This window comes from Scyliorhinus torazame, chromosome 7 (assembly GCF_047496885.1).
Source record: "Scyliorhinus torazame isolate Kashiwa2021f chromosome 7, sScyTor2.1, whole genome shotgun sequence".
NCBI lineage: Eukaryota > Metazoa > Chordata > Chondrichthyes > Carcharhiniformes > Scyliorhinidae > Scyliorhinus > Scyliorhinus torazame.
In genome coordinates, this window is record NC_092713.1 from 127,566,511 (window position 1) to 127,593,665 (window position 27,155).

The window sequence follows — 27,155 nt, forward strand, 5'->3', positions numbered from 1 at the left end:
CTGCAGGCCATTATGTTTGGTCATCACCCAGCAATGTTGGCCGCCGTGGCGGGAGCCGCACTTCTACATGTTGCCCTGGGGGAGCTGGAGCAGGAGCATGCCAGGGAGGGGGCGCAGGCTGCCGCAGAGGAGCGTGCCGCAGGGAGGCTGGGGGCAGCCGCCCAGGCTGGAGGGCCACCTACATGACAGGACGAGGAGGAGGAGGAGGTGGTGCCACGATGACGGCGACGCCCGATGAGGCCCCGTGTGTACCGGCCCTGCTCGTCGTACCAGGACCTGACGGACCGGGCATGCAGGAGAAGACTCCGTATGAGCCGGGAAATCGTGGCACACATCTGCCACCTGATGGCACACCTGGCACCGCGTGGCACTGGGAGAGGACACCCTCTCCCCGTGGCCGTCGAGGTTACGGTGGCCCTGCACTTCTACGCCACAGGGTCATTCCAGGCGCCGAGTGGGTACCTGTCCAGCATCTCACAGGCATCGGTGCACAGGTGCATCCGTGCAGTGACAGACGCCCTATATGCCATTGCGGACCGCTACATGCAGTTCTCTGTGCACCGGGCCAGCCAGGATGCCCGGGCAGCAGGCTTCGCTGCGGCGGCCAGGATGCCCATGGTCCAGGGGGCAATCGATGGGATGCACGTTGCCGTGCGGCCACCTGCGGATAACAGGGCCGTGTTCACGAATAGGAAAGGGACCTATTCCATGAACGTTGAGGTGGTCTGCGACCACGCATGATGATCCTGCATGTCTGCGCCCGGTACCCGGGCAGTGTACATGACTCATTCGTATTGGCGCAATCTTTGATCCCCACCATGAACAAAGAGCAAAGAACAAGGTAAAGTACAGCACAGGAACAGGCCCTTCGGCCCTCCAAGCCCGTGCCGACCATGCTGCCCGACTAAACTACAATCTTCTACACTTCCTGGGTCCGTATCCCTGTATTCCCATCCTATTCATGTATTTGTCAAGATGCCCCTTAAATGTCACTATCGACCCTGCTTCCACAACCTCCTCCGGTAGCGAGTTCCAGGCACCCACTACCCTCTGTGTAAAAAACTTGCCTCGTAAATCTCCTCTAAACCTTGCCCCTCGCACCTTAAACCTATGTCCCCTCGTAATTGACCCCACTACCCTGGGGAAAAGCCTCTGACTATCCACTCTGTCTATGCCCCTCATAATTTTGTAGACCTCTATCAGATCGCCTCTCAACCTCCGTCGTTCCAGTGAGAACAAACCAAGTTTATTCAACCGCTCCTCATAGCTAATGCCCTCCATACCAGGCAACATTCTGGTAAATCTCTTCTGCACCCTCTCTAAAGCCTCCACATCCTTCTGGTAGTGTGGCAACCAGAATTGAACACTATACTCCAAGTGTGGCCTAACTAAGGTTCTATACAGCTGCAACATGAGTTGCCAATTCTTATACTCAATGCCCCGGCCAATGAAGGCAAGCATGCCATATGCCTTCTTGACTACCTTCTCCATCTGTGTTGCCCCTTTCAGTGACCTGTGGACCTGTACACCTAGATCTCTCTGACTTTCAATGCACTTGAGGGTTCTACCATTCACTGTATATTCCCTACCTGCATTAGACCTTCCAAAATGCATTACCTCACATTTGTCCGGATTAAACTCCATGTGCCACCTCTCCGCCCAAGTCTCCAAACAATCTAAATCCTGCTGTATCCTCTGACAGTCCTCATCGCTATCCGCAATTCCACCAACCTTTGTGTCGTCTGCAAACTTACTAATCAGACCAGTTACATTTTCCTCCAAATCATTTATATATACTACGAACAGCAAAGGTCCCATCACTGATCCCTGCGGAACACCACTAGTCACAGCCCTCCAATTAGAAAAGCATCCTTCCATTGCTACTGTCTGTCTTCTATGACCTAGCCAGTTCTGTATCCACCTTGCAGCTCACCCCTGATCCCGTGTGACTTCGCCTTTTGTACTAGTCTACCATGAGGGACCTTGTCAAAGGCCTTACTGAAGTCCATATAGACAACTACCCTACCTGCATCAATCATCTTTGTGACCTCTTTGAAAAACTCCATCAAGTTAGTGAGACAGAACCTCCCCTTCACAAAACCATGCTGCCTCTCACTAATACGTCCATTTGCTTCCAAATGGGAGTAGATCCTCTCTCGAAGAACTCTCTCCAGTAATTTCCCTACCACTGATGTAAGGCTCACCGGCCTGTAGTTCCCTGGATGATCCTTGCTACCCTTCTTAAACAGACGAACAACATTGGCTATTCTCCAGTCCTCCGGGACATCACCTGAAGACAGTGAGGTTCCAAAGATTTCTGTCAAGGCCTCAGCAATTTCCTCTCTAGCGTCCTTCAGTACTCTGGGGTATATAGGGGAGGGGGGAAGGGGGGATGGGGGAAGGAGGAAAGGGGGCAGGCAGTGGGGGGTCTTAGCTGGCGCTGCGTGGCTGGCGGACATTTTTCCGATCTTGGGGGGGGGGAGCCTCTTTTGTGCAGTGACGCCGCGCGGCGTCACTGACAGCACGCGCGTCCGTAACTGGTGACACCGTCGCGAATGGCGTCACGCCGCTACTAGCCCATTCCAGGCCGGAGAATTCGCAACGTTTCGGGGGGCCCGATGCCGGAGTGATTCGCGACGTTTTTGGCGCCGGGTTCGGGCCATCGCGCCAATTCACGGAGAATCCCGCCCCATGTGTTCTTCTGCTGATGTAGACCATATGATTATGTCATCAACATAAACACGAACACCTTCAATGTTCTCTGTCATTTGTTCCATTATACAATGAAATATTTCTGATGCAGAAATAATACCGAAGGGCATTCTATTGTAACAATACCTCCCAAAAGGTGCAGAGGAGCTTGCCGGAGTCATCAAGCTGCACCTGCCAAAATCCTTGAGATGCATCCAATTTGGTGAATATTTTGGCATTGGCCATCTCTGAGGTGATTTCCTCATGGGATTCTCTGGTCCGCCAGCTGCGTTTTACGGCACGGCGCGCTCACACCAGCAGCGGGATTCTCCCTTCCTGCAGCCGGCCAATGGGGCTCCCCATTGTGGTCACCACACGCTGTCGGGAAACCCGCAGGCATAGGTGCACTGCATGGGTGCACTTTACCAAATTCTGGTCAGATTCCACCCATGTTGTTTAAGAGATTTTTTTGGCCAGTACACTAGGGTATCTCCTTGGTTGTTCTTCATAATAATACTTTGTAATCTTGAACTTCTAGCAGACAGCGCGGATGTGGCATCAGTTTAACATCTCCTTCAAAAGATGACACCTCCATCAGTGCAGCACTCCTTCAATTCTGCAGTGGAGTGTCAGTCTAGATTCTAATGCTCCATCTCTGGAGCTGAACTTGAATCAACAACCTTCTGACTCAGAGGCGAGAATGCTACCAGCTGAGCCACAGCTGACGGCCTTTGTCCTTACACTTCTGTGCAGTTCCTTGGGAAGTGTTTATCTATGTTAAAGGCACTATTTAAATTAAAGTTGTTGATGATTATGCCAAGTGACCTTTATATCTTATTATTAAGATTGAATGTTAAGATTGACTCAAAGCTGTTTTGCATCCGTCACACTGTGCCATGGCTTTATCATCATCAACATTTAAATACAGTTATTTTGTTTTGAATTTTAAGACCTATGCAAACGCCGTTAGCTATAAGCTATAAGCTTAAAATCAGAAGTGTAATCTGGAACTCAGACCGATCCAGCCAATGATGTCATCAAATAGTTTTGCTTTTTAAAAAAAAAAAAATATAATTCTATGTCAAATGAGCAAATTGTAGCCAATGATGTCCCTATGATGGTTTATGGAGAAGAGCTGGACTACCTTCAGGAAACATACCCTTTGAGGACTTTTTTTAATTTGTCCATGGGGTGTGGGCATTGTTGGCTGGGCCAGCATTTATTGTCCATCCGCGAGGGCATTTAAGAGTCAACCACATTGGTGGTGTGTCTGGAAAATTGACAATAGTTTCATTAGACTTATAATTCCAGATTACTATTGAATTCAAATTCCGCTATCTGCCCTAATGGGGTTCAAACCCAGGTTCCCAGAGCATTACAGTGGGTCCCTGGATTACCAGTCCAGCAACAGTACCACTATGCCTACTCACTGATCATGAACTCTTGATTTGCAACAGGTTTGGCAGGTATTCCATTGCCATTAACCACATGACCATAATAAGCATTACTTCAAACGTGTTTCAAATAAGATCTTGTTGAAATTTCCAAGAAAAGTATTACTTTGGTGTTGGCTGCAAAATGAAATGTGCATTTTCAGCAATTTCTGATTGCTTGTGGCTTAGTGATCGGTATATTTTCTCCACATTGTAAAGTCACACATTTTGGATTTCAGGAAGTGTAATGAAAGCAAGTTACAAGTTGGAATCGATTGGTTGATGTAAAAAGTGTTTGCCATTGAAGAACAAAGGTGAATTTTTTGAGGTGCTGCAATACTGCAGATACTGGGAAGAATTTTCACCATCATATGGGATGAGTGAGGAGGAGCGTGGGTGTGTAGCTTTGTGTTGCTGATTGGTATGCCTGTCTGCTAGCACCATCTGATCGCCAGGCAATTATTCCAGAGGTGTAACCAGAGTTGGAATGGCCATGGCGGGAATGGGGAGAGGCAGAGGGTGAGTAAAAGATCAATTATCAGAGGCCAACTGGAATTTTCGTATCAGTCAGGAACAGGCCAGCTGGCCAACATCTTTGAGACCCTCCCTGCCTACCTGGTGACACTTCTGACCAGAGGCTTTCCACAATGGTGGTCCAGCTGCTGTGGCCATTTTTTAATTTTAAATTTATTTTAAGTTTCTGCGAGAGCATCTCAAGATGGAAACGTTCTCTCTGCCCCTTACCTGTAAAGGCAGTTGCAGGTCCTTCCATGCTAGAGGGCCTCCTATTCGTCCTCCATGTTCAGGAGCCTGTCTTCCACTCTTCATTGGACTGCAAGTATGCCCTCTGGCCACTAATTGGCCAATTCAGAGAGAATCAATACCTGGTTACTGTTCCCGAAACAGTTTGAGGTCGGGACCCCCAGTTGACCCCAACATTGGGGTCCCAACCTAAAATCCCAAATCTTGCCTGGCATGTTTCTTCGTAAAAGTTTATTTGAAACTTATGTCATGGCTGGAGTATAAGAAACTTGTGTCCTGGCTGGAGTATAAGAAACTTGTGTCATGGCTGGAGTATAAGAACAAGTAAATCTAATTGATTCCCTTGTGTTCTGGAGACTCTTTGGAATAGTTTTCTGAGTGCCAAAATTTAGCTCCTTCAGTGCATCATATAAAATGTGCTCCTGAAAATGATTGATTAAAATAACTAACACACAGATGTGGATTTCATGAAGATACTAAAAGAATTCCAGGGGGCAAATTGTGAAGCTGTGGCATGATTGAAGAATTTTAATTGTTTATAGATAATGAAAATGAGATTTGAGCAGTTATAAAGTCGTTAGAACAGAAAGCCTATTACCATTTGTAACAAACATCATTTAAAATATTCATAAAAGTAGATCTCCAGTGTCTTGGTTATGATGAGTTGGAAGATACACTTCCATAGCAGTAGCACTATTATCAACAAAGGTCTCGGAGGGTCAGCTGCAGGGCAGCCACAGCTGCCTGGGAGAAAGTGGCAGCGGGCATCAGCTCGGGGAAGGTCACCAGGAGGACCGGCACCTAGTGTTGTAAGAAAGTCAACGACCTCCACCGGGCCATACAGATGGGTTGGCACAGGCTCCCTGTCAGCTCCCTCGCCCACCACCATTCCATGCTCCAGCCCACTCATGTCCAGCAATGCCGCCCCTGCCGTACCACCCTCACAAACACCCCCATCCTCCCCCTCGTACTCCCCATTCCCCCCCAAATTCCCCTTTCCCCCCCAAATTCCCCTTTCCCCATATTCCCCTCCTCCCCATACTTACCATTTCCCACACACTCCCCTCTGCCCCCCCCCCCCCACCCCCCAGACTCATCATCTCTCCCCTTCCCACCCCCGCAATGAACAACATGTGGGGCTCAGAATGCCCCCCCCCTGTGTCCCCGCAGGAGGAATTGGCACACAAACAGTTGGGAGAGGGCCCAGATGGGCGGCGGGGTGTCTGATATCAAAGTTCTCATTCCCCACGAGGAATGAGCCCTGGAGGTTGCGGGGGTGGCCGATGACAGATCTGTCACCAACATAGAGATTGGCATAGGATGCAAAGGTGAGGTTCCACTGCCCCCCACCCAGATGACCTTTCACACGTGAATTGTAAATGCCATGTAGAATGACTCCTGCAGGTCCTAATCTGACACTGTCGGCACATTCTGGATGCCCCCCTCCCCCATAACCCCCTTGACTCCCATGAGAACACCTTGGAGGGGAGCTCCAAGGAGACCACCATATTAGTGGCACAGCTGTCATCTGGGGGAGAGAAGGGCAGAGGGAGGGGGATTGCTAGGGGATGAGTGAGGGAGGGGGAAGGAAGGGGGCAGGGGGTGTGATGATGGATGAGTCTACGTCCTATGTGAAACGGTTGAAGGTGAGGACCTCCCTGGCACTCCGGGCTTGACGGACCCTCGCGGCTGCCACCTGTACTCCAGCTTAAGCGCAACATGGCCATTAAATATGTGTAGTCGTGTGGTCTTGTATAAAGTCACGTGGAGTAAGATCTGTCTGGAAAATTCTTTCTTCTATAGGCCAATTCCTGATGCTGCTGTCCTAAGCCCAAATAATAATTCATTGTGATAACAACATTGAATATCAAAGAGAGAAACTTGGATTTGAGCAGCACTGCAGAAGCAAAACTAAGTTCAAATACCAAGGGCTGGACATATTTGTCTGGCATTGTGCAAGTCATATTTTTTTAAAGCCCAAGTTCAACGAGCAACTTTTGGGAACATTGTGTAAGAATTTAACTGTGTCATTATATATCAAAATTATTCAGTAAGCCAATTTTTGAACCCTTTCTATTATTTTGATTGAATACCAGCAACATTTATGACCAGTGAACAAGCTTGTGAGCTTTGTGAAGCTGAAGACCATTTTCTCAACTTCAGTCCATCATTTATTCTGAGCAGCTGGTGTGTCAAAGCGTCTGTAGTTGAAGAACATGAGATCATTTTGGGAAATCGAAACTAATTTGAAATTGTTGCACTCAATGAAACATGAGTTTGAATTCTAATTCAACAACTTGTATCTCTTACTTCACATGTGTTTCACTCTGCAGAGAGCTCTGTGCTTTCTAGTACTGTAGTGATTTAAGAAGGCGGCTCACCAACACCTCCTCAAGAGCAATTAGGGCTGGGCAACAAATGCTGTCCTAGATGGTGGTGCCAACTTCCCTTGAAAGAATAAATAAAAGGGAAGACTTTTTTTCACTTCCTCAATCCCATGATCTACTTTGTGGGCCTTAATTCCTGACTCTGCTATTTTGCAGCAGCCCGATCTCCCGTGCTGCACTACCAACAAACAACATTTGGTGTCCGCAACTCTTGTGGCTCAAAGTCTAATATAGGGTGCAAGCTGGGCCTTAACATTCCAGTATGGTTGATGAGACTACACCATAGACATTTGCCTATACTTCCACCTGACTTTCAAGGCTATTAGTAAATGGAAATGTTCCTGGCTGCACCCTGGGTACTGGCAGATCGCCACTTGTTTTGCAACATTCTCAGCAAAGTCAAACTCCAAATCACCTTTCCAATACCAGACATGGACTAGTTGGGACAGATGGCCCCTTCCTGTGGTGTATATTCTATGAAGTGCCACTTGTACCCATCCTTTAAGGCACATTTTCACTCCTATTTCATCATTACCACTATGAACTGGATCAGGTATGCTAGGAGCCTATTTGGTAATAACTGGACTGCACAAAGTTGGACAAACTTTCCTTGGTGTGCCGGTATGAATGGTGTGCCGCATAAAGTGCATTGTTATATCCAGACATAAAAGGAGCATACAATGCTGTTCTACATGGCATGATCTCTTCTACGTATTCCATGTGTCAGTTATATTGGCTCTCATTTTATGGCTATAAGAAAAGGAAGGCATTTACTGCTGACCTTGAAAGAAGTTACTTACATAAATCATGCAATCTCTGTGGCATGGATTTCCAATCTCAGTTTAAATCATGGGGAAACCAATGAATGGCAAACACTTGGCGCAAGGCATCTACTGTGGCTACCGAGGAGTGGGCATCTTGAACTGAATAGCCGCTATGAGTGGGCACCAAAAACATCTTCTCCCGGGTGGGGGGGGGCCCTCATAATCCAGGCTTTGTCTATGCCTGGCCACCAGATGTAACTATGCACCAACACCTTCATTTGTGCCTGCTCTGGGTGGGCAAGTGAAACAGTTGAAGGAGGGGCCCCTGTCTTGACGTGCGATGACTACCCATGATCCCCACCGAATTACGCCGACTTCACATGTCAATTCATCTTGATGAGTGAAGTAGCCTCATCTATTCAGATTTCTCGTAGCACCAGCCATACTATATCGTACTTTTGACCTTTGAAAGAACAGGGGGTGGGATTCTCTGTCCCACTGCACCCATTTTCTGGTGCAGCACACCCCCACCGGCAGCAGGATTCTCCATCCTGGCAGCCGGCCAATGGGTTTTCCCATTGTAGGAAATCTGCAGGTGCGAGTGCGCTGCCGCTGAAGCGGAGGATGGAGAATCCAACCCAGGGTCTCTTTGGGTCCAGGTGTGGATGTCCCCCATGGACTCTGGCAGGGTGCCGAGGAGGTTTAGGGCTAAAATGATCTTCTGGGGTAGCGGTGGTTGCGGAATGCTCTTAGGTAAGGGCAGACGACTTGATGCATCCACATATGCATCCAGCACATTAGGCTGGTGCTAAAAATAGTTGTAAGCTGCCATCAACAAGGACCTACTCTGCACCCTCGTCAAGGCTATTGGCAGTATGATCTTATCTTCCCTTAACAGGCCCAGAAATAGCTTGTGGTCACGCATCATGTCACCGTTAACCCTATACATATAGGTATAATTTCTTCACACCGAATATAACCTCCTTCTCAATCTGGGCATAGTTTTGTTCTGCTTCAGAAAGAGTTCTTGAGGCAAAGTGATACGGCGTTCTGAAAAATCTACCATTTTGTGGGGATAAACCTCTTTATATTAAGGGAATGTGACACATGTCAGCACGCTAGATTTCCCTGGATCAAAATGCACCAAGAGGTTTGAAGACTGTAGTGCTTGCTTCATAACTCAGAAGGCTTCCTCTAGGCGCTCCCTCCATTTCCATCACTGTAGCTAGTGTAATGGTGCCAATGTTATACGAAGGAAGCACTTAAGCTCATTGCCATTTTTGACACAGGGATATCTCGTATGGTCTTGACCTTTGCTTCCAATGGGTGCAACCTGTTGCATCAACACAAATACCTGTCACTTCTGAGGCCTGAAAATTCCTTTTTTTGCTTTTTATGCAGGCCCCTGCATCATAAAGCCTCTTTAATACTTCCTTTGAGCAAGCCATGCGTTCTTTAGATGTACTCCCAGTGTTCAGCACATTGTTGTCAATCGGCACCGGAGTCGCCAATAATGTTGCCAATTAATAATGATGCTCTTTAGAGTCGCCAGGTATCAAATGATACCACCACAAAGCTTTACCGGATATCGATCAAAGGACCACACAACCAGTTAGTCAATTCAAGTTCAAAGATGGTTTATTTACACACAGGATTTACTTCGACATGCAACACAAAACACTACAAGTTAAACTACACCTAACAACTACAATAATCTATACTTAACTTCAGGGCAACCGGCTCTGTGCAGATGGACAAGGTCTTTATCTGGATCTTGAATGGCTGGGTGGAAGAAGTGGCTCTGTTTCTGCTGGGCTCATCCGTCTGGTAGCAATCGTTGGTCTTGAACTTGTCTGTCTGGTTGTTATGCTGCACTTGGGTTGGCATAGGCCGGATCCAAGAGAGACTGAGCACATGGCTGTGTCTCTTCTTATCCCTCTGAGATTTCGGGCTCTTTGGGGCGGTCCTTAAATTGGACCCAATAATTTGACAGGCTTCGATCACTGCCTTTGATTTTGGCCAATAAAGGGGTGGGTGCCTTGATGGCTGGGCGTGTCCTTAGCGGTCATTGACCGTGGCTGTTTGGGCTCCCTGAGTAAAGGGAGTGGCGCCAATTAGTCTGTATCTGTATCAGTTACCTGAGTACAGTTCTTTTGTTCTGGGGAAATGGGCCATTAGAATGAAAATGAGTAGGGGTTTCGATCGCGTCCAGCTATCTGGGTTGAAAATACACACACAAGCTCTGAGTCTGTCTGAGTCCTGGGTTGGCCATAATTCCCAATGTCCTTTGCAGGTGGTCATCTGAGATGGCTCCAACATTATCAAGATAAACCATCACCTTGGGAATTCCCTGGATTAGATTTTCCATCATGTGCTGGAATATAACACAGGTTGAAGCGATGCTGAACGGCAGTCTGGTATACTAGATGTGGCCTTTATAGCCATGGGGCTGTTTAGCACAGGGCTAAATCGCTGGCTTTGAAAGCAAACCAAGGCAGGCCAGCAGCACGGTTCAATTCCCGTACCAGCCTCCCCGAACAGGTGCCAGAATGTGGCGACTAGGGGCTTTTCACAGTAACTTCATTGAAACCTACTTGTGACAATAACTGATTTTCATTTTTCATTTCATCCATGGGTATTGATTGCAGCAAACGTCTGAGACTCTTCACCCAACTCTAGTTGCAGGTAGAGGTGACTGAGATCCAACTTTGAATAGGTGAGGCCTCCTGTCAGCTTGGAGTAGAGATCTTCGATTTGGGAAATCGCTACCAATCGACCTGGGCAGCCTGGTTTATGGTCATCAGTAGTCCCGACAAAGCTTTATTGAATGATCAGGTTTAAGGACAGGGGCTATCAGCGCAGCCCTCTCGAAAACTGAACAAGCTTGATTATTCCCAGCTCGTCAAATCTCTTTAGCACTGCTTCAACCTTCTGATGCAATGGATACGACACTGGTGTGGCTCTGAAGAATTTGTGTTGAATTGGGGTTGACATATATCTTGGCTTTTACGCCCTTAGTACAGCCCAATTTGTTGTGGAAGAAGTCTTCACACCTCCTTAAGACATATTGGAGAATGCTGTCAGATATTTTGATGATTTCCAGCCAGTTGTCCCTAATCTTCTGAGTCTTTTCTACGTCTTTTCACAACAACCAAAGGCAGATTGGCCTCCTGCGCTCTGTAGGCCACTGGGGTATTGGCAGTTTTGAGGATCTTCAAAAGCTCCCTGGTGTATGTCGAAAGCTTTGTGTAATACTCTTCAAGCTTAAAGGCTATTTCCTGCATGGAGGTATTGAAAGATCTGCTCACCCACTACGTCACCAAAGCCCCAGTGTCAACCTACATTTACTCTTAAGATAATTTCAAACGGAGCCATCATACTCAAATAGACTGCATTCAACCGATGCTTTGTTTGCGCTTCTTCAGAGCTGTTCTCCGTTATGCTCAGTGGCACGGTGGACTGCTGCTGCTTTTTTTTTTGCGATGGCACACTTCGCCTCACGTGGCAACATGCTTGAATGTGGCCCCTTCAGTTGCAATGGAAGCATACAAACACCCAAACACAACAGGTCTCCTGGGGATGGTCCCCTGCAACTGTTGCAGTTCACTTTGGATTCAGTTTGACACCCAGATTCCTTCCCACTGCTTGGTTCTGTACTGAGGACAGTGTCTAACTCTGAGCTGTGCATGTTGATCCTGCTACAAACCCCGTGACCCCAAACTTGGTTAATCTCCCCTTCAGTCACGCTTTGGAGCTCAAAAACCCTTTTCGGCACACCCAGTCGGCTGAGCTATCTCGATCGCTTTTTCCAACATAATTGTGGTCTCTGCCAGAAGCTTCATCTGGATATTGAGGCTATGGATCCTACAAACCAGCTGGTCATGCAACATGTCACTGAACATGGCCCCAAAGTCCAATTCCTCAACAAGCTGGTGAAGCCTGTCTATGAAGGCTGAGAAAGACTCTTCATGGCCCCTCACTGCAGAGTTGAACTTATAACTTTGGAGGATAATCGAGGGCCTTTGGTTGTAATGTTCTTCAACCATTTTACTATCGGGTGAAAGGTTGTTGAGTCTGGTGCCTCCTGTGGCCTCGTTCACGTGAAGAATAACTGGGGTCGTTCAATGTACTGACTCCATGACTCAACCCCATTAGTTTCCAAATGATAGGCATTTCGACTCACTGTTTAAATAATTCTGTTGGTGGCTCAAGCCATACACTGGAGGCTTCCAGTAGTAAACAAAGGCAGTTAGATAACAGGCACAGAACACTAAACAACTTTTTTTACACTCCCTGGTCCACATTGCCTGGGGTCCTGCTCTCAGCGCCCTGCCCAAACTCTCCATTAGCCAGGGTTTGCGCGATTGACCCTGTGCCAGTAACGTGGTTCGTGGAACCAATCCCCTTAAAGGGTCAAGCTACCACAGCTTCTTACCATTGTTTTGTGTCGTTACTACTATTCACATATCCCCTTATTGTCCAACAATTTAATTTTATGGATAACCACAGCCACTTTATATCTTTGTTCTGAAGTCAAGGAAGATCATATGACAGCACATGACAAAATGAGTAAGCTACACAGCAAATGACCCAGCCAGGTATTGTGCAGATAAAGACACAATCTGAGTTGAAAACAGTGAGAGCTTTTCTATGGGTGTGGTCTTGGGTATTGAATCTTGGGAGGATGTGGAGGAAGAGTAAGATCCTAAATTCTTAATATACATAGCCGTAGAAGTGATGACTTCAGTTGTATGATCTATTTGTGGAAAATGCAACATTAAATTCCTTTGACGTTAATGAATCAGCATTTCCAAATAGTCTTTTATTAAATGGTGGATGGGGAGAATGCACCCTGTATTGTGCTATCCTGCTTTTCCTCCAATATATCAGTCTACTGTTGCAATGCACTTAACTAAACATTAAATATTAACTTGGGACCCTACTGGTATTCCTCTTCAAATTAAATCAACTAGTTGAACAACAGAGTACCAAAAATGCTGGGTGAAGGATGAATTTGTCCTTGTAGGCGTTGCGATATATTGTTAGTATGAGAAGTGTCGAGTTAAAGAGAAAATAATGTAACTTCATATGACTATTTTTAAGGCAGAGGGCATTGGTGTTTCCTAGCAGGCTTTTACTGTCAAGTGGCAGATGGAACACAATGTGGAAAAGTATGAGGCTGTGCACTTTGATAGAAAGAATAGGGGCAAAGACTATTTTCTAAATGGGAAAGGGCTTCGGAAATCATAAGCACAAAGGGACTTTAGGAGTCCTACTTCAAGATTCTCTTCAGATTAACATGCAGGTTCAGTTGGCAGTAAGGAAGGCAAATGCAATGTTCGCATTCATATCGAGAGGGCTAGAATACAAGAGCAGGGATGTACTCCTGAGGCTGTATACGGCTCCGATCAGACCCCATGTGGAATATTGTGATCAGTTTTGGGCCCGTAGCTAGGAAGGATGTGCTGGCTTTGGAGGTGTCCAAAGGGGGTTCACAAGAATGATCCCTCGAATGAAGAACTTGTCATATGAGGAGCAGTTGTGGACTCTAGGTCTGTACTCGATGGAGTTTAAAAGGATGAGGGGGGATCTTTTTGAAACTTGCAGAATACTGAGAGGCCTAGACAGGGTGATCGTAGAGAGGACGTTTCCACTAGTAGGAGAAACTAGAACCAGAGGACACAATGTCAGACTGAAGGGACGCTCCGTTAAAACTGAGTGAGGAGGAATTTCTTCTGCCAGAGGGTGGTGAATCTGTGGAACTCATTGCCACAGAAGGTTGTGGAGGCCAACTCACTGAGTGTCTTTGAGATGGAGATAAATAGAATCTTGATTAATAAGGGGATCAGGGGTTTTGGGGAGAAGGCAGGAGAATGGGGACGAGAAAGATATCAGCCATGATTGAATTACAGAGCAGACTCAATGGGCCGAATGTCCTAATTTAGCTCTTATACCTTATGGCCTTTTTATGGCTGTGGAATGAGTAATTTTGTAAATTTTGCACACATCATATTCTCTCTGTTGTTATTTTGTCCAATCATTTATTTATTTTATGCAGTTGCACTTACCTGCCTCTTACCAATTTAATTTCCTAATGTTGCAGAACCAGAGGCTTCCTTTTCATACCTGTTCCTCGCGGGAAGAAAACAAACTACTCTTTGCATTTCATCCCAGTATTTGCTATTATAATCTTTTTTTTAAATCACCCAGTTTTGCCACGCCTTGTAAAAATATGTTGATTGCTGTAAAAAAAGAAATGTAGAGTGACCAAGGCAACTTCTGTGAAGCACGAGCAATCTTTTTGACAATGAAACTGGATAACTACAACCTGGGTACGACAGGTTGCTTGATAGTAATTATTGTGCAGAGCTGTATCATAATCAAGTTAGTTAGACCATTGGTTTTCCTGCTTTCAGCCAAAAATGCCTGTAAAATTCTGCACCAGCGACTATTCGAGCAGCAAGGGAGGATGGAGAAAAACATGAGCGAGAAACAGGAATTTGTGCATATCTTGCAGATGAGTGGAGCATGCATAGCTTTGTATTTGTCAGACTGGACTAAATAGTACAGAATGGCTCTGAACAAGGTAGACACATTCTGGGAGAGTGCTGATCAGAAAAGTGCCACAGAGGCACAAAATCTTATTCACTGTGGTTCTACCTATGTGCCATCTCAAGGCCATGATTTGATAGAATCTGACGCAGTAAAAAGGTAAAGTATACAAACAGATTCATGTACCAATGCATATCTGACTCTGACCATCTACATCTCAGTAGTAGGAAATTATTGTCTGCACTTTGAGCAATTTTATATTAAATGTGACAGTAAATTGTATTATTGATGCTCTCCAGGAAAGCAAATTTTGTTCGTTGTTTTACATCTGTACATATTGGAAATTAATTTTCAGCATGTGAGTGATTTATGGTGTACTTTATTTATTTTCTATGTTCAGCTGCTTTTCAATGTTTTTTATCAGATGCTAGAGCAATGTTACAATGATAAAACTTGTTCCTTATCAGGAGGCTTATCCAGTTTTCAGTAGTCAGTTAAAATTTATTGTTTCTTTTACAGAAGTGTTTTTTTACTGCACATTGTAATTGCTTTCAGGAAGCATTTAAAAGCTTACTTTTAAATGTTCATGTTAGACCATGCTTAACAGATGCCCATTGTTTAATATTATGAAGTAACACAAGTTGCCATCTTTTTCATTTAATTTGTGCTAATTGATTGAAATTGTTGCTGTCAATGCTTAATTTTGTAATTTACCTTCTTAATACTTGAATGGGAAGATTCCGTTTCAGGCAAGGATTTCTGATACTGTAGTTGCAAAATTCTGTTATTCGTAGAAATGTCCTTTTGCATTAGGTAAGTTTATGTCCTAGCTCCTTGTATTTTAATTTTACTTTGTGGTCATTGTTCAAGTGTAGTCTGGTCAAGACTAGAAATTTGACTGTGCCTATAAGTCTCCAGTGCGGTGGACAGGACGTGCATGCTCCATCACTGACCATATTTGATTGGGGGCCTCCATAGGTGTCCATAACTACGAAAAGCAATTAATCACTTGGGAAAATCACGATCCTAATGACTATTGCAGCTGAAACTCTCTGTGGTAGCATGGCCCTTTTAAGGGGGTGGGTTCCACTGACCAGGTGACTGGATTGGGGTCAATCATGTGGAGCAAGTGAACCTAGGAGAAGGACCCCAGGGACCTGAAGAGTAAAGACCTGTGTACACTGTTTTGTGCCTGTTGTCTATCTGCCTTTGCCTTTCGTCAATAAACCTCTTTTGGTTGCAACAGGTAGCCTCCAGTATACGTGTCGAGTCACCACACTCTCCAATAACTCTTGGGCAGGAATAATCCTTCACCAGTATTTGTGTTGTGAAATGTAGTCAGTCTGATGTCACATCTGACTTGCTGTGGTCTTGTGACTCTGCCATGAGGCAATCTCACTGTAGGCTACCATTTCTGATCAGTTCAATAAAGACTTATTGTGATGAAATACTGAAGAAGCACGCCATGAAACATGGTGATCAGCAGTGGAGAAAAAATAGAGTTTGAACCCAGGAACGTGCTACAGAGGACACACAACAGAGGCACACAGAAAGGTTTAAATCTGCAGAAACAAAGATCTGTTAGAAAAAGCACAAAGGAGAAGAAAACACAAAGGTGTCGTGTTGGGTGCTCTGCTACACAGACGAACCAACACGGTTGCGGATGGTACAACTCAGTTTTATTACTAACAATATTAAACTGGGGCAAAATTCTCCGGTATCGGCGCCATGTCCGCTGACCGGCGCCAAAAACGGCGCAAATCAGTCGGGCATCGCGCCGCCCCAAAGGTGCGGAATCCTCCGCATCTTGGGGGGCCCAGCCCTAACCTTGAGGGTCTAGGCCCGCGCCGGACTGATTTCCGCCCCGCCAGCTGGCGGAGGTGCTCCACCAGCTGGCGCGGAAATGTCATTGCCGGGCGGCACATGCGCGGGAGCGTTAGCGACCGCTCACGGCATCCCCGCGCATGCGCTGTGGAGGGAGTCTCTTCCGCCTCCGCCATGGTGGAGACCGTGGCGAAGGCGGAAGGAAAAGAGTGCCCCCATGGCACAGGCCCGCCCGCGGATCGGTGGGCCCCGATCGCGGGCCAGGCCACCGTGGGGGCAACCCCCGGGGCCAGATCGCCCCGCGCCCCCCCCAGGACCCCAGAGCCCGCCCGCGCTGCCTTGTCCCGCCGGGAAGGTAGGTGGTTTAATCCACGCCGGCGGGACAGGCATTCTAGCAGCGGGACTTCGGCCCATTCGGGCCGGAGAATCGCGGGGGGGGGGGCCCGCCAACCGGCGCAGCGCGATTCCCGCCCCCGCCGAATCTCCGGTGCCGGAGAATTCGGCAACCGGCGGGGGCAGGATTCACGCCAGCCCCCGGCGATTCTCTGACCCGGCGGGGGGTTGGAGAATCTCGCCCCAGGTTACTGTGGTTCGTTCATTACCCTTGAATCTGTGGACCTATCCCTAACACTATCTTGGAGTGGCACTCAGCACATGGTGGATGTCTGAGTGGCTTGATGTAAGCTCTGTGCCCTGAGCAGTCTCCTGCTGGAATGCGCGGGAAGTGTCGTGTTCACCGTTTTATAGTGTGTATGCTCTTGCCTGTGATTGGCTGTGGTGTTGTGTGAGTATTGATTGGTCCGTTGATCTGTCCATCAATATGTATGTATGTTTGCACCATGATGTTTACCTGAATATCATGACAAAAAGGACAAAAGGAAAACAAACAAAGGCTGCAAGAAAATTACTGCATGAGTACAATGGTTGCAGCAAATTTTCTAATCCCAGCTCCAGTAGATATGAAATGTAACATGGCAAAACTGGCAGTTTCTTCACTTACAATGGCAAAACTGTAAGATTCCAACAGACTTTATGACCAAGCCCAAATAAACAAGAGTGGTCACATCCTAACACTGCTGGGAAGGGTCTGCTACAAAGTATATGTCATCCTATATCGAGCCAAACAACAAAGATAAAAGGTGGCAGAGATTTTTAATGCCTTCAACATACATTTTAAGCTCCAAGTGAATGTTATGTAGGAACACAATGGACGCTATTTAGTGGGTGAATCACTAAGTGCGGGAGCGAGCGTGATTTGCCGGGTGCTCCTCGACCGCTGACCTTGCGAGACCGCGACCGGTATCTAACGTCAATTGGGGCCAGTAATGATGCCCCCTGAGCTTCACAGCAGAAATGGCTGTCCCTCCAGCTGATTTTCCTGGATCACGCCCAGCAGCTCTGTGCTAATGAAGGGAAGCAGCTCTTAAACGCTCTCTCCGAGCAAATCCCAGACAGCATGCAGCCATGCCACTGCGCATACCAGCCCCACGATTCGGAGATGCCGACCTGGCTGATTGTTGGATGCAGTGGAGTCACGATGGGACATCCTGTTCCCCTGAGGGGTTGGGAAGATCATGTCACAGGGCAGCCCATGCCACCTGGGAGGCAATGGCAAGGGCCATCAGTTCAGGCCGTGTGACCAGGAAGACCGCCATCCAGTTCCGCAAGAAGCTCAATGACCTCTATCGGGCTGCATAGCTGAGTTAGCATTGGTCCCCTGTCATCGGCCCCGCCTACCACCCCACTGACCTCCTTCCCCACCACCCCCCCAATGAGCAAGCAGTTGGCACCGTGCACCACTCCCCCTTTCCAGCACACTACTCGCCTGTGCCCAGCACACCAAGGCACCCACCATTGCACAATCCACCCATGCCCTGCAGTGGTGCCCACCATGCATGACTCCCGCCACAGCCCCCCCTCACCACGATGAATGAAGCTTACGGTTCACAATGCCCTCTCTTTATTCACGAAGGAGAAGTTAGCTTGCAATAGATGGACAAGGACCTCGACGGGTGGCGGGGTGCCGGACATCAAGAGTCCACACTGCCTATGAGGAATGAGCCCTGGAGGTCACAGGGTTGACTGAGGACCGAGCGGTCAATGACATTGAGCTTGACCTGAGCCGCAGAGATGAGGATCCAACAGCCCCCACCCAGATGATCTGTCGCAAGTGAGTTTTGCATGTCGGAAAAGATGATCTCACTAACCATGGGCGGGATTCTCCCCTACCCGGCGGGGCGGGAGGTCCCGGTGGGATGGAATGGCGTGAACCACTCTGGCGTTGGGCTGCCCCAAAGGTGCAGATTTCTCTGCACCTTTAGGGGCCAAGCCCTCACCTTTAGGGGCTAGGCCCGCGCCAGAGTAGTTGCCGTTCCGCTGGCTGGTGTGGAAGGCCTTTGGCGCCACTCCAGCCGGGGCCGAAGGGACTCTGCCGGCCAGTGGAAGTCCAGGCATGCGTGGAAGCATCAGCGGCTGCTGAGGTCATCCCCGTGCATGCGCAGGTGGGGGCTCACCTCCGCGTCAGCCATCGCGGAGACCTACACAGCCGACGTGTAGTAAAAGAGTGCCTCCACGGCACAGGCCCGCCCGCAGATCGGTGGGCCCCGATCACGGGCCAGGTCACCGAGGGGGCACTCCCCAGGGCCAGATCTCCCCGCGCTCCCCCCTAGAACCCCGGAACCCACTCGCGCTGCCTGGTCCCGCCGGTAAGGGAGGTGGTTTAATTCACGCCGGCGGGACTGGCATTACAGCAGCGGGACTTCGGCCCATCGCGGGCTGGAGAATCGCTGGGGGGGGGGGGAGGGCCAGCCGACCGGCGCAATGCGATTCCCACCCCCACCGAATCTCTGCTGCCGGAGAATCCGGTGGCCGGCGGGGGCGGGATTCACGCCGCCCCTGGCGATTCTCCGACCCGGCGGAGGGTCGGAGAATCCTGCCCCATACTCCCATAGGATTCCCATCTGATGGTGCTGTCCCCCCCTACTCTGCCCTTCAAGAGAACGTCTCAGAGGATGCCACCATCAATGCATCATGGCAATCATCTCCACCTTCCACCAGCACAGGGCCACACACCTGGGTGGGCAAGAGTAGTGGACAAGCTTCTGGGGTACGATCTGGTGAACATCACACAGTTGCCGATGCACATTGGGTGGAGGGAGAACCATCCAGTGGAGACAGCAGTCGGAGGTCAGCTGGATCCCAGGACCCAGCTGGATCCCAGTCAGATGCCGAGCCTCTGGACATGTTTACCCCGAGCTGGTTCAGACACTGGGGTGCAGGCATGAAATTTGTGAGGTGATATCAGTGACATTCCAGTGGGTTCATAGCCAATCGGAGGAGTCCCAAAAGCTACCGGCGCAGGAGATGGCGCCGGCAATGTAAGGGTGGCGACCACAGTGGAGAGCCTGCAGCACGATGTCAGCACGATGTCAGCACCATGGGTGGTGATGTCCAAAGCGCTGTTCAGTCAGTGACGGCCAGGCTGAGCGCCTCGACAGGATGACCCAGTCACAGGTGGGCATTGCCAAGGCACTCCAGAGCATGTCCCAGATTCGGATGGACATTGCCAAGGAGCTCCAGAGCATGTCCCAGATTCGGATGGACATTGCCAAGGAGCTCCAGAGCATGTCCCAGATTCGGATGGACATTGCCAAGGAGCTCCAGAGCATGTCCCAGATTCGGATGGACATTGCCAAGGAGCTCCAGAGCATGTCCCAGATTCGGATGGACATTGCCAAGGCACTCCAGAGCATCATCCAGTCACAGAAGAGCATCGCTAAGGGCGTCTGCACCAATGATGCAGACAATGGGGAGCTGCCAGGGCTGGCAGAGCCAGATGTCGCAGGGACTTCTGGAGCTCACTCCAGCTGCCCTATGTCCCAATATGGCCCCAGACGCAAGGCCACCGTCCAGGAGGAAGGAGCACCGGAGGCCAACTTGGAGCCTTCCAAAAGGGAGATGACAGCAGTCTCCAGTTCTACCGAGTTCCCCCCCCTACTGACAACGCCATGCCTCGAGGTCAGCGGGCGGGACAGGGTGGCACAATGGAGCAGCTGCCATCAGCATGTCGGCCAGGGCCCTCTGGCCCCAGGCCCTCCAGAGGAAGCACACTTGGGGCATCAAAAGCCACAGGGCGTGGAAAGCAGCAGGCTGCCTCCACCTCTGATGCACATTCTGGGATGCACCAAGACTTGGCAGCAGAGCACGGAAGGCTGAGACGATGGAGGATCACTGTGTGAGCTCTGTGGGGCACCATTGGTAGCGAGGGACAGTTGGGGCCTCGATTGTACACCATCTAAACACGTTATACCCGAGACATGTGAAGCCCCTGCCTCGTTATTCTGCACTGTGGCCCGCCTGCACCCCCTAACCCCTATTGCCCTCTGCTCTAACTCGGTCCCAGCCCCCCGGGCACAGTGGTCCTATATCTGGGGCCTCCAAGGCATATCACGGGCAAGTGATAGGTGTGAGCACTCTGTCAGCAGGAAGAAAGGAGTCAGACTATGACATAGATTGAGGAGCACAGAGCTTACCTCACAGCGGGTTTTCATCACCCTCCTGCCTTGTATATTGCCCCCGCTGACAGTGCCCACAGTGGCACATCACCCTGGAGTGATGTTACTCTGACCCTGGGAGGGTTGTACAGGGTAGTTGAGGGAGCGGGAGGGGGCAGAGAGATGGTTGGGTGGGTCAGGAGGGGGAAAGGGGCGAGGGGAAAGGGATAGGTAGGATGGGGAGAGGGGGTGATGACAGACGAGGCCCCAGTCGTCCAAGAGGCGGGGAGGATGAGGGCCACCCTATTCCTCTGGGCATGTAGGACACTCGCCGTCACCTGCCCTCCATCCACTAGAGGCTCCCACAGGTCCTTCCCAGTCTCGTTTTCCAGCCCCTCCTGGTACTTCTCTTCCTTGTCCTCCTCCTCAGATGAGGATGCCTGTCCCTCCTCTTCCATCTCCAGCACATCGCCCTGCTCCTGTGCTACATTGTGGAGATCACAGCAGCCCACCACAAAGCGGCGACCCTCTGGGGGGTGTACTGCAGTGCACCACCAGAGTGGTCGAGGCATCAGAATTTCATTTTGAGCAGTCCGATGCACTGCTCAATGACATCCCGGGTGGCCACATGGGCCTCATTATACCGGATCCCCACATCAATCTCTGGCCTCCATAGTGGTGCCATTGGCCTGGACCTCAGCAAGTACCACTTATCCCCCAAGAGCCAACCGGTCATCCAGGGGTGTCCCTCAAAGACGATGGGGATCGCCGACTGCCACAGGATGTAGCTGTCGTGCACACTTCCGTGAAAGCGTGCACAGATGTGCATGATCCGTAGCTGGTGGTCACACACAAGTTGAACATTCAGGGAGTGGAAGGGCACTCTAAGTTGACCCGGTGTGCGCAAGGTGCATGTATGCCATCTATTACCCCCTGGACCTGGAGCGTCCCGCGATGGCGAAGAATCCTGATGTCCGGGCATCCTGTTGGACTTGGTCCAGTTCAAAGTTTATACAAACTTGTGCACAGATGCACTTGTGGGCTGTAGGTTGCGTCCTTTGCCTGTTTCTCGCCCATCGGATTTGAGAAAGGTGATTTTGCTTTTAGGTTTGAAAACGTTATAACTCTAGTCATGGAACTCACATAGCCTGATGATGTGAGACCAACAGGCATGTGCAGTTCACAGTGCACTCCTGAGGCACGATCAATTTGACTAAAGACGAAAGTTGAATCCAAACTGAGGCTTTATTGGTATCAGATGTGTGGCCTCCCACAGCAGCTGGCGAAATGGCTGCGAGCTGGAGGACACGCATATTTATACCCCGCCTCCTGAGCGGAGCCAGCAGACAGGGGCCACAGGCGAACTTGTAGTGCAGGTTCTACCGTACAACCTCTAATATAAATACAACAGTGGTTTACCACATTCGCCCCCTGTTAAAATTGAATCCGGTGGGGGTGGTGGATAACTATATAAAATCATGATTTTAATATTTACAGAGCAAAACAAATGTCTCTTGGCATCCGGTGGACCGGTCAGAGGTTCAGCCGGTCCGGGGCCTTGATGGTCCTTTGAGAGCGACGAAGTGGTGACGGCGATGTTGGTGCTGACCTGGTCGAAGGTGACTCCGGGAGCGTGTCAAAATCCTCTTCATCAACGGGCGTGGGCAGGGGGAGGACGGACAGTCCTGGGGGGTGGAACCGGCTGGTGCCAGGTCCCTGAGGGAGACAGTATCCTGGCTGCCGTCATGGAACGCCACGTAGGCGTACTGGGGGTTTGCGTGGAGCAAGTGTACCATCACCACCAATGGGTCTGCCTTGTGAAGTCGCACATTGTAGCGTAACAATTACTCATTCAAGTCGAGAAGTGATGAAGTCAATCGAGGCTTTATTGAGCAAGACTTGTTCCCCAGCAGCTCCGTTACAGAATGCGGCTGCTGGGAGAACTCGAGCTCTTATATTCCGCCTTCAGGGCGGAGCCAGCAGGCGGCAGATCCAACCAGAACCGGGACCTGTCAGCCAATAGCCTCTCGGCTTCACAGGTACCATACTATCCCTAATACATACCACCACACACATGTTTACGAAGAAGCACGGTTCCCGGAGCTGTGAGCCAAGTCGGGAGCGACATCCCAGATGTGGACTTCCTGGGGAAGGCAAAAGACGTTCATGCGGTGTATTGTTAGTGGCAGTGCAGAGTAACGAGCGAATGGAATGTAGTGCATCAGGGAGGACCTCTTGCCAGCGGGAGGCCGGGAGATTTCTGGACCATAGGGCCAGCTGGACGGCCCTCCATACCGTCCCATTCTCCCTTTCTACCTGTCCGTTTCGTCGGGGGTTGTAGCATGTCGTTCTGCTGGAGGCGATACCCCTACTGAGCAGGAACTGACGCAGCTCATCACTCATGAATGAGGATCCCCTGTCACTGTGGATGTAGGCGGGGAAACCGAACAGAGTGACGATCGAATTGAGGGCTTTAATGACAGTGGCAGACGTCATGTCGGGGCAAGGGATGGCGAAGGGGAACCGGGAGTATTCGTCGAACACACTGAGGAAATATGTGTGACGATCGGTGGAGGGAGGGGGCCTTTGAAGTCCACGCTGAGGTGTTCAAAGGGGCGGGAGGCCTTCACCAGGCATGCGCAGTCCGGCCGGTAGAAGTGCGGCTTGCACTCCGCACAGACCTGGCAGTCCCTGGTGATTGTCCTTACTTCCTCGACGGGGTTGGACAAATTTTGTGCCTTAATGAAGTGGTACAACCGTGTGACCCCTGGGTGACAAAGGCTGTCGTGCAATATCAGCTCTGATCCGGGCGAAGGCCTGTTGGGCCTCGGCCGTCAGGGGAAACTGGGTGGACTGTATGAGTGGGCGGGCCTTGTCCGCATAGTTTGGGACCCACCGCGCGTAATATGAAAAGAACTCCAGGCAGCGTTTGAGGGCCTTGGGGCAGTGGGGGAGGGGGAGCTCCATGAGGGGGCGCATGCGGTCGGGATCGGGTCCCAGAACTCCGTTCTGGACCACATAGCCGAGGATGGCTAAGCGGTTCGTGCTGAACACACACTTCTCCTTGTTGTAAGTTAGGTTTAGGAGAGTGGCGGTGCAGAGAAATTTAGCAAGATTGGCGTCGTGGTCCTGCTGATCATAGCCGCAGATGGTGACATTGTCTAGGTACGGAAAGGTGTCCCGCAAACCGTACCGGTCGACCATTCGGTCCATCTCCCTTATGGAAGACCGAGACCCCGGGCGAAATTCTCCGGAAACGGCACGATGTCCGCCGACTGGTGCCCAAAATGGCGCAAATCAGACGGGCATCGCGCCGCCCCAAAGGTGTGGAATGCTCCACATCTTTGGGGTCCGAGCCCCAACATTAAGGGGCTAGGTCGGCGCCGGACGAATTTCCGCCCCGCCAGCTGGCGGAAAGGGCCTTTGGTGCCCCACCAGCTGGCGCGGAAATGACATCTCCGGGCGGCGCATGCGCGGGAGCGTCAGCGGCCGCTGACAGCTTCCCACGCATGCGCAGTGGAGGGAGTCTCTTCCGCCTCCGTCATGGTGGAGACCGTGGCTGAGGCGGAAGGGAAAGAGTGCCCCCACAGCACAGGCCCGCCCGCGGATCGGTGGGCCCCGATCGCGGGCCAGGCCACCCTGGGGGCACCCCCTGGGGCCAGATCGCCCCGCGCCCCCACAATGACCCCGGAGCCCGCCCGTGCCGCCTTGTCCCACCGGTAAGGTAGGTGGTTTAATTTACGCCAGCGGGACAGGCATTTTAGCGGCGGGACTTCCGCCCATCCGGGCCGGAGAATCCCGCGGGAGTGCCCGCCAACCGGCGCGGCACGATTCCCGCCCCCGCCAAATCTCCGGTGCCGGAGACTTCGGCAACCGGCGGGGGCGGGATTCACGCCAGCCCCCGGCGATTCTCCGACCCGGCGGGGGGGTCGGAGAATCTCGCCCCCCGTTAGTGACGCCGATGGGGACCCTAAGGAAGTGATATAGATGGCTGTCTGCCTCGAAGGCAGTGTATGGACGGTCCGATTTACGGATGGGGAGCTGGTGGTAGGCGGATTTCAGGTCCATCGTTGAGAAGACCCGGTCCTGTGCAATCTGGTTAACCATGTCAGATATGCGTGGGAGAGGGTACGCATCGAGCTGCGTGTACCTGTTGATACTCTGGCTGTAGTCCACAACCATTCGGTGTTACTTCCCAGATTTAACCACTACCACTTGAGCTCTCCAGGGGCTGTTGCTGGCCTCGATGATGCCTTTCCGAAGCAACCACTGGACTTCGGACCGGATGAAGGTCTTATCCTGGGTGCTGTACCGTCTGCTCCTGGTGGCGATGGTGTTTGCAATCTTATTAGATTAGCAAAGAGGGAAGGTGGGTCGACCTTTAGGGTCGCGAGACCGCACACAATAAGGGGTGGTAAGGGTCCGCCGAATTTAAGGTTTAGGCTCTGGAGGTTGCACTGGAAATCCAGGCCGAGGATAAGTGCAGCGCAGAGGTTAGGGAGAACGTAGAGGCGGAAGCCGTGGAATTCTACGCCCTGGACCATGACCGTACAGTGCCCCCGGATCGCTACGTAATGGGATCCGGAGACCAGGGAGAATTTTTGATTGGCGGGGTGTATCGTGAGGGAGCAGCGCCTTACTGTATCCGGGTGTATAAAGCTCTCGGTGCTCCCGGAGTCCAGCAGGCAAGGGGTCACATGGCCAGCGACTTTCACGCTGGTGGATGCGTTGGTCAGGTTATGCGGGCGAGACTGGTCGAGTGTCCTGGAGGCGAGCCTTGGTTGGTCGTCGGGTAATGGGGTGGCCGTTGAGTTCAGATCTTGGAACGCTGGTGGTGTCCATGTGCTGAGGGGTAGACAAGATGGCGGCGCCCGGAGATCTTGGGGATTACAAAATGGCGGTGCCCATGGAACGCACGTTGCGGGAGTGGAGCAAGATGGCGGCGCCCATGAAACGCACGTGTTGCGAAGGGGATGATGCGGGTGAGGGGGAGGGTGGGCAGGGCATGGGGTCCAGGCAGGCACGTGAAGCTCTGATTGCCTCAAGGTTCACAGAATGGGGGGGTGGGAGCGACTGGCCAGGGGCCCCCACCTTCTGCACACTCTCTCTGGCCAGCCCAGACCAGCCCACCTCTCACACCCATCTGACAAAGCACCGAGGCAGGTTGTAACAGTGGTAATAGGTGTTTATTGTGACAACGTATACACAGATTTGTGCCCTAGCCCCTAAAACTAAACTGTGCCCCACACCTGTGCCAACCTAACTGGTGTCTAACTTTCTGGCCTTAAGGGCCCTAATGCTACGCCTTAGTGGATCCCCAGACGTACATCAGGAGTGGAGGTGGCCTGCTGTGTTTCCCGCCCTGCAACCTGGGTCCACATTGGAGGCTGTCTTCTGGTGCGACCAGGCCTGGATGGGCCCTGTTCTGCCCGCTGCCCAGCAGATGCAGCAGGCACTGGAGGTGTGGCGGTGGGAGAGGGGGGAGTCTGAGGTGCTGTGGTGTTCCGGCACGGCCGCATGACCTCCTCCTCTCTCGGGGTGTCCGATGGTCCCCGGGCTACTCCTAGAGCTATCCCTTGAGGCTCCCCCGGTGGCTGATGCTGCCAGTGCTGGAGGCTCACTCAGGTCTTGGCCAGGGTCTGCACGCTCGTGGCCCTGGAGCACAGGGAGTGGATCATTTCCGTCTGGGACTGCGCCACATCACCCATTGACTGTGCCCCACCTTCTGGATTTATGCCACATCAGCCAGTGACTGGACCACCTCCCGCTGTGACTGTGCCATGCCGGCCAGCGCCTGGGCAATGCCGCCGATGTTTCCAGCCGTGACCTGCTGTGACTGGGCCACGCTCAGTAGCACCTCTGCGATGTCCAGGTGGCTCTGGCACATGGCTGCCTGTGAGGCAGCAACCCAGTCCTGGACCTCGGCCAGCGCCTGCACAGAATGCCCCAGGCCTTGGACATGCTAATCGATAGCCGGAACCCCCGATGCCTCCACGGCGGCTGCGACGCATGCGGTGTTGGCCTGGATGGCACACATTGTCAGCACCTTCTCCAACTGCACCTGCAGGTGTTGGATGCTCGCCAACAACCCCTCATGTAGTCCCTGGCTCTGCGACTGCATCTCCACAATCAATGAGACTGTCTATTCCAGAAGCCCGAAAGCCGACTGGACGAGAGCTAGTCCCTGGGGTCGCCTCCTTGGGAGTCCCTATCTCCAACTGATGGACCGGAGCAGAGAGTGTCCCAGGA